Source organism: Oncorhynchus keta, chromosome 5 (assembly GCF_023373465.1).
Source record: "Oncorhynchus keta strain PuntledgeMale-10-30-2019 chromosome 5, Oket_V2, whole genome shotgun sequence".
NCBI classification, from domain to species: Eukaryota; Metazoa; Chordata; class Actinopteri; order Salmoniformes; family Salmonidae; genus Oncorhynchus; species Oncorhynchus keta.
The window spans coordinates 4,823,308-4,830,807 of NC_068425.1; the positions used below are offsets into that span (position 1 = coordinate 4,823,308).

Consider the following 7,500-nt stretch of genomic DNA (forward strand, 5'->3'; position numbering starts at 1 on the left):
TCCTTAGATTCAGGTGGTCAGAATAAAATTCCTTGACAAACATTTCAAACAGGCTCTTCAGTAGAAAGTCTAGTCTTTACAGAAGTAAAATGTACAGAATCACATAACCAGCTGGTTTTTAACATAGCAAGCTGCAGATTTGTAAATTGCGTTGGACTTGAAATCCAATGGGGTCTCCCTGCACAGATTCGAACCCTGCTCACAGCGCTTTGACAAACCAGTCTTTTTTTGCATCATGTCATTGGAGACTTGATATGGATAATGCTTGGACTTGTCCTTTGATTCAAGTGCTCAGAATTGATCTTCCTTGACAAATGTTTCAAATAGGCTCTTCAATAGCAAAATCTGGTCTTTAGAAGTAAAATGTACAGAATCGAGATAGCGGACTGGCTAAGGGTCTGGTTTTTAACAGGAGTTGCTGTGATGGTCGAGAGGTTAAGGCGTTGGACTTGAAATCCAATGGGGTCTCCCGCGCAGGTTCGAACCCTGCTCACAGCGCTATGACAAACCAGTCTTTCATTTTTAACATGTCCTAGGTGACATGATATGGATAATGCTTAATCATGGACTTGTCCTTTGATTCAAGTGATCAGAATATTTTTCCTTGACAAACAGTTCAAACAGGCTCTTCAGTAGAAAGTCTAGTCTTTACAGAAGTAAAATGTACAGAATCAGATAGCTGGCTGGTTTTTAACATAGCAAGCTGCGATTGCCAGTGGTAAATTGCGTTGGACTTGAAATCCAATGGGTCCCCGCGCAGGTTCGAACCCTGCTCACAGCGCTTTGACAAACCAGTCTTTATTTGCATCATGTCATTGGAGACTTGATATGGATAATGCTTGGACTTGTCCTTTGATTCAAGTGCTCAGAATTGATTTTCCATGACAAATGTTCAAATAGGCTCTTCAGTAGAAAATCTGGTCTTTAGAGGTAAAATGGACAGAATCAGATAGCGGACTGGCTAAGGGTCTTTTAACAGGAGATGCTGTGATGGCCGAGTGGTTAAGGCGTTGGACTTGAAATCCAATGGGGTCTCCCCGCGCAGGTTCGAACCCTCACAGCGCCTTTGACAAACCAGTCTTTATTTGCATCATGTCATTGGAGACTTGATATGGATAATGTCTGGACTTGACTTTGATTCAGGTGGTCAGAATATTTTTTCCTTGACAAACAGTTCAAATAGGCTCTTCAGTAGAAAGTCTAGTCTTTACAGAAGTAAAATGTACAGAATCAGATAGCCGACTGGTTAAGGCCTGGTTTTAACATAGCAAGCTGCGATGGAGTGGTTAAGGCGTTGGACTTGAAATCCAATGGGGTCTCCCCGCGCAGGTTCGAACCCTGCTCACAGCGCTTGACAAACCAGTCTTTTTTTTGCAACATGTCATTGGAGACTTGATATGGATAATGTGCTTAATGCATGGACTTGTCCTTTGATTCAAGTGGTCAGAATATTTTTCCTTGACAAACAGTTCAAATAGGCTCTTCAGTAGAAAGTCTAGTCTTTACAGAAGTAAAATGTACAGAATCAGATAGCCGACTGGTTAAGGCCTGGTTTTTAACATAGCAAGCTGCAGATGGCCGAGTGGTTAAGGCGTTGGACTTGAAATCCAATGGGGTCTCCCCGCGCAGGTTCGAACCCTGCTCACAGCGTTTTGACAAACCAGTCTTTATTTGCAACATGTCATTGGAGACTTGATATGGATAATGTCTGGACTTGTCCTTTGATTCAAGTGGTCAGAATATTTTTTTCCTTGACAAACAGTTCAAATAGGCTCTTCAGTAGAAAGTCTAGTCTTTACTGAAGTAAAATGTACAGAATCAGATAGCCGACTGGTTAAGGCATGTTTTTTAAAGTAGGAAGCTGTGATGGCCGAGTGGTTAAGGCGTTGGACTTGAAGTCCAATGGGGTCTCCCGCGCAGGTTCGAACCCTGCTCACAGCGCTTTGACAAACCAGTCTTTATTTTTAACATGTCATTGGTGACATGATATGGATAATGTGCTTAATGCATGGACTTGTCCTTTGATTCAGGTGGTCAGAATATTTTTCCTTGACAAACAGTTCAAATAGGCTCTTCAGTAGAAAGTCTAATCTTTACAGAAGTAAAATGTACAGAATCAGATAGCCGACTGGTTAAGGCCTGGTTTTTAACATAGCAAGCTGCGATGGCCGAGTGGTTAAGGCGTTGGACTTGAAATCCAATGGGTCTCCCCGCGCAGGTTCGAACCCTGCTCACAGCGCTTTGACAAACCAGTCTTTCATTTTTAACATGTCATTGGTGACTTGATATGGATAATGTGCTTAATGCATGGACTTGTCCTTTGATTCAAGTGATCAGAATATGTTTTCCTTGACAAACAGTTCAAATAGGCTCTTCAGTAGAAAGTCTAGTCTTTACAGAAGTAAAAATGTACAGAATCAGATAGCCGACTGGTTAAGGCCTGGTTTTTAACATAGCAAGCTGCGATGGCCGAGTGGTAAATTGCGTTGGACTTGAAATCCAATGGGGTCTCCCCGCGCAGGTTCGAACCCTGCTCACAGCGCTTTGACAAACCAGTCTTTATTTGCATCATGTCATTGGAGACTTGATATGGATAATGTCTGGACTTGTCCTTTGATTCAGGTGGTCAGAATAAAATTCATTGACCAACAGTTCAAATAGGCTCTTCAGTAGAAAGTCTAGTCTTTACAGAAGTAAAATGTACAGAATCACATAACCAGCTGGTTTTTAACATAGCAAGCTGCAGATTTGTAAATTGCGTTGGACTTGAAATCCAATGGGATCTCCCTGCACAGATTCGAACCCTGCTCACAGCGCTTTGACAAACCAGTCTTTTTTGCATCATGTCATTGGAGACTTGATATGGATAATGCTTGGACATGTCCTTTGATTCAAGTGCTCAGAATTGATCTCCCATGACAAATGTTTCAAATAGGCTCTTCAATAGAATAATCTGGTCTTTAGAGGTAAAATGGACAGAATCAGATAGCGGACTGGCTAAGGGTCTTAGGTAACAAGCTGCTGTGATGGTCGAGAGGTTAAGGCGTTGGACTTGAAATCCAATGGGGTCTCCCCGCAGGTTCGAACCCTGCTCACAGCGCTTTGACAAACCAGTCTTTATTTTTGCAACATGTCATTGGTGACTTGATATGGATAATGCTTAATGCATGGACTTGTCCTTTGATTCAAGTGATCAGAATAAAATTCCTTGACAAACATTTCAAATAGGCTCTTCAGTAGAAAGTCTAGTCTTTACAGAAGTAAAATGTACAGAATCAGATAGCTGGCTGGTTTTTAACATAGCAAGCTGCGAGAGTGGTAAATTGCGTTGGACTTGAAATCCAATGGGGTCTCCCCGCGCAGGTTCGAACCCTGCTCACAGCGCTTTGACAAACCAGTCTTTTTTGCATCATGTCATTGGAGACTTGATATGGATAATGCTTGGACATGTCCTTTGATTCAAGTGCTCAGAATTGATCTTCCATGACAAAGTTCAAGTAGGCTCTTCAATAGCAATAATCTGGTCACTTTAGAGGTAAAATGGACAGAATCAGATAGCGGACTGGCTAAGGGTCTTTAACAGGAGATGATGTGATGGCCGAGAGGTTAAGGCGTTGGACTTGAAATCCAATGGGGTCTCCCCGCGCAGGTTTCGAACCCTGCTCACAGCGCTATGGCAAACCAGTTTTCATTTTTAACATATCCTAGGTGACATGATATGGATAATGTGCTTAATGCATGGACTTGTCCTTTGATTCAGGTGGTCAGAATAAAATTCCTTGACAAACAGTTCAAATAGGCTCTTCAGTAGAAAGTCTAATCTTTACAGAAGTAAAAATGTACAGAATCAGATAGCCGACTGGTTAAGGCCTGGTTTTTAACATAGCAAGCTGCGATTTGCCGAGTGGTTAAGGCGTTGGACTTGAAATCCAATGGGGTCTCCCCGCGCAGGTTCGAACCCTGCTCACAGCGCTTTGACAAACCAGTCTTTATTTGCATCATGTCATTGGATACTTGATATGGATAATGTCTGGACTTGTCCTTTGATTCAAGTGATCAGAATATGTTTTCCTTGACAAACAGTTCAAATAGGCTCTTCAGTAGAAAGTCTAGTCTTTACAGAAGTAAAATGTACAGAATCAGATAGCCGACTGGTTAAGGCCTGGTTTTTAACATAGCAAGCTGCGATGGCCGAGTGGTAAATTGCGTTGGACTTGAAATCCAATGGGGTCTCCCTGCACAGATTCGAACCCTGCTCACAGCGCTTTGACCAACCAGTCTTTATTTGCAACATGTCATTGGAGACTTGATATTGATAATGTGTGCTTAATGCATGGACTTGTTCTTTGATTCAGTTGCTCAGAGTATATCTGCATTAGCAAACAGTTCAAATAGTATCTTCAGTACAGATACTGTTGTTTGTATTAGATTTATTATGGAAATTATGAGAGCCAGGTGGGTATGTCCTCAGACTTGAAACCCCATGGGTTCTGCTTTTAAAAGTATTCTCAGTGAATAGTCCACTTGTACTTTCTCTGCACATAGTTTTTGACTTGCACATTAAACTTCCAACCTTCACAGCTTTGGAAAGGACCGAGGTTACTTGGCGCAATAAGATCAAAATGTTGTGCCATCAAGTTTACCATTTTTCACCAATGATGTCTGTTTCCAAATCCCAATCCCTTTACTTGCATTCCAACAGCTGCAATGGCCGAGTTCTTTAGACGTTGGACCTGAATTTCAATGGGGTCTCCCCACCCATGTTCTTAACTTGCTTGAAGCATATAGCCCACTTCTGCTTTCTTCTCATCAATTTCCTTAGATTCCTACTGCTGTGATGGCTAAGTGGTTTAAGCATTGTAATTGAAGTCCAATATATTCTCTCTGTACAGTTTTCAACTCTGCTTACTGGGTGATGATAAAGTAGACCTTTAATAATTGGGTCTATCTCCTTTGAATTTAAATGGTCCTTACTTTATGTGCTCGTCCCACGATTGAACTGCTTAGAAAATTGCTTTTAAAAAAAACTTTGCTTGAAATAAATGTCAACTAGGCAGTTGAATTTGGATACTTTGTCCTTGTGTGAGGTACCTCAGAAAGCTGTGATTGCAGAATGGTTAAATCGTTGGATTCAAAATTCCATTGGGGTTGCCCAGTGCAGGTTTGAACCCTGCGAGCAGCGCTTTGACAATCCACTCTTTATTTGTAACATGTCATTGGGGACTTGATATGGATAATGCTTGGACATGTCCTTTGATTCAAGTGCTCAGAATTGATCTTCCATGACAAATGTTTCAAGTAGGCTCTTCAATAGCAATAATCTGGTCACTTTAGAGGTAAAATGGACAGAACGAGATAGCGGACTGGCTAAGGGTCTGTAGGTAACAGGAGATGCTGTGATGGCCGAGAGGTTAAGGCGTTGGACTCGAAATCCAATGGGGTCTCCCCGCGCAGGTTCGAACCCTGCTCACAGCGCTATGGCAAACCAGTTTTCATTTTTAACATATCCTAGGTGACATGATATGGATAATGTGCTTAATGCATGGACTTGTCCTTTGATTCAAGTGATCAGAATATGTTTTCCTTGACAAACAGTTCAAATAGGCTCTTCAGTAGAAAGTCTAGTCTTTACAGAAGTAAAATGTACAGAATCAGATAGCCGACTGGTTAAGGCCTGGCTTTTAACATAGCAAGCTGCGATGGCCGAGTGGTTAAGGCGTTGGACTTGAAATCCAATGGGGTCTCCCCGCGCAGGTTCGAACCCTGCTCACAGCGCTTTGACAAACCAGTCTTTATTTGCATCATGTCATTGGAGACTTGATATGGATAATGTCTGGACTTGTCCTTTGATTCAGTGGTCAGAATATGTTTTCCTTGACAAACAGTTCAAATAGGCTCTTCAGTAGAAAGTCTAGTCTTTACAGAAGTAAAATGTACAGAATCAGATAGCCGACTGGTTAAGGCCTGGTTTTTAACATAGCAAGCTGCGATGGCCGAGTGGTTAAGGCGTTGGACTTGAAATCCAATGGGGTCTCCCCGCGCAGGTTCGAACCCTGCTCACAGCGCTTTGACAAACCAGTCTTTATTTGCATCATGTCATTGGAGACTTGATATGGATAATGTCTGGACTTGTCCTTTGATTCAGGTGGTCAGAATAAAATTCATTGACCAACAGTTCAAATAGGCTCTTCAGTAGAAAGTCTAGTCTTTACAGAAGTAAAATGTACAGAATCACATAACCAGCTGGTTTTTAACATAGCAAGCTGCAGATTTGTAAATTGCGTTGGACTTGAAATCCAATGGGGTCTCCCTGCACAGATTCGAACCCTGCTCACAGCGCTTTGACAAACCAGTCTTTTTTTGCATCATGTCATTGGAGACTTGATATGGATAATGCTGGACTTGTCCTTTGATTCAAGTGCTCAGAATTTTCTTCCATGACAAATGTTTCAAGTAGGCTCTTCAATAGTAGATAATCTGGTCACTTTAGAGTAAAATGGACAGAATCAGATAGCGGACTGGCTAAGGGTCTGTTTTTAACAGGAGTTGCTGTGATGGTCGAGAGGTTAAGGCGTTGGACTTGAAATCCAATGGGGTCTCCCCGCTCAGTTTCGAACCCTGCTCACAGCGCTTGGCAAACCAGTTTTCATTTGCAACATGTCATTGACATGAATGGATAATGCTTAATCATGGACTTGTCCTTTGATTCAGGTGGTCAGAATAAAATTCCTTGACAAACAGTTCAAACAGGCTCTTCAGTAGAAAGTCTAGTCTTTACAGAAGTAAAATGTACAGAATCAGATAGCTGGCTGGTTTTTAACATAGCAAGCTGCGATTGCCGAGTGGTAAATTGCGTTGGACTTGAAATCCAATGGGGTCTCCCGCGCAGGTTCGAACCCTGCTCACAGCGCTTTGACAAACCAGTCTTTTTTGCATCATGTCATTGGAGACTTGATATGGATAATGCTTGGACATGTCCTTTGATTCAAGTGCTCAGAATTGATCTTCCATGACAAATGTTTCAAGTAGGCTCTTCAATAGCAATAATCTGGTCACTTTAGAGGTAAAATGGACAGAATCAGATAGCGGACTGGCTAAGGGTCTGTAGGTAACAGGAAATGCTGTGATGGCCGAGAGGTTAAGGCGTTGGACTTGAAATCCAATGGGGTCTCCCCGCGCAGGTTCGAACCCTGCTCACAGCGCTTGCAAACCAGTCTTTCATTTTTAACATATCCTAGGTGACATGATATGGATAATGTGCTTAATGCATGGACTTGTCCTTTGATTCAAGTCTCAGAATATGTTTTCCTTGACAAACAGTTCAAATAGGCTCTTCAGTGGAAAGTCTAGTCTTTACAGAAGTAAAATGTACAGAATCAGATAGCCGACTGGTTAAGGCCTGGCTTTTAACATAGCAAACTGCGATGGCCGAGTGGTTAAGGCGTTGAACTTGAAATCCAATGGGGTCTCCCCGCGCAGGTTCGAACCCTGCTCACAGCG

At 42.2% G+C, this 7,500-nt stretch overlaps 2 protein-coding genes and 13 non-coding genes across 18 annotated transcripts in view; 13 read left to right on the plus strand and 2 right to left on the minus strand.

Annotated features, from left to right (window-relative positions):
• The window catches only part of LOC118384359 (nuclear body protein SP140-like protein), a 241,315-nt gene that overhangs the window by 54,542 nt on the left and 179,273 nt on the right, over positions 1–7,500 (minus strand). The window lies entirely within an intron of this gene.
• The window catches only part of LOC118384134 (nuclear body protein SP140-like protein), a 112,339-nt gene that overhangs the window by 52,754 nt on the left and 52,085 nt on the right, over positions 1–7,500 (minus strand). The gene's annotated exons all lie outside the window — the stretch shown is intronic.
• On the plus strand, positions 418–498 carry trnas-uga (transfer RNA serine (anticodon UGA)). Its single transcript has one exon. It is a non-coding gene; the product is annotated as a tRNA-Ser (tRNA).
• Positions 1,568–1,650, plus strand: trnas-uga (transfer RNA serine (anticodon UGA)). Its single transcript has one exon. It is a non-coding gene; the product is annotated as a tRNA-Ser (tRNA).
• Positions 1,861–1,941, plus strand: trnas-uga (transfer RNA serine (anticodon UGA)). The gene has a single exon. It is a non-coding gene; the product is annotated as a tRNA-Ser (tRNA).
• Positions 2,159–2,239, plus strand: trnas-uga (transfer RNA serine (anticodon UGA)). The gene has a single exon. It is a non-coding gene; the product is annotated as a tRNA-Ser (tRNA).
• On the plus strand, positions 2,460–2,542 carry trnas-uga (transfer RNA serine (anticodon UGA)). The gene has a single exon. It is a non-coding gene; the product is annotated as a tRNA-Ser (tRNA).
• On the plus strand, positions 3,021–3,100 carry trnas-uga (transfer RNA serine (anticodon UGA)). Its single transcript has one exon. It is a non-coding gene; the product is annotated as a tRNA-Ser (tRNA).
• Positions 3,589–3,671, plus strand: trnas-uga (transfer RNA serine (anticodon UGA)). Its single transcript has one exon. It is a non-coding gene; the product is annotated as a tRNA-Ser (tRNA).
• trnas-uga (transfer RNA serine (anticodon UGA)) lies at positions 3,890–3,972 on the plus strand. Its single transcript has one exon. It is a non-coding gene; the product is annotated as a tRNA-Ser (tRNA).
• On the plus strand, positions 5,394–5,475 carry trnas-cga (transfer RNA serine (anticodon CGA)). The gene has a single exon. It is a non-coding gene; the product is annotated as a tRNA-Ser (tRNA).
• On the plus strand, positions 5,694–5,775 carry trnas-uga (transfer RNA serine (anticodon UGA)). Its single transcript has one exon. It is a non-coding gene; the product is annotated as a tRNA-Ser (tRNA).
• On the plus strand, positions 5,984–6,065 carry trnas-uga (transfer RNA serine (anticodon UGA)). The gene has a single exon. It is a non-coding gene; the product is annotated as a tRNA-Ser (tRNA).
• trnas-uga (transfer RNA serine (anticodon UGA)) lies at positions 7,121–7,202 on the plus strand. The gene has a single exon. It is a non-coding gene; the product is annotated as a tRNA-Ser (tRNA).
• On the plus strand, positions 7,419–7,500 carry trnas-uga (transfer RNA serine (anticodon UGA)). Its single transcript has one exon. It is a non-coding gene; the product is annotated as a tRNA-Ser (tRNA).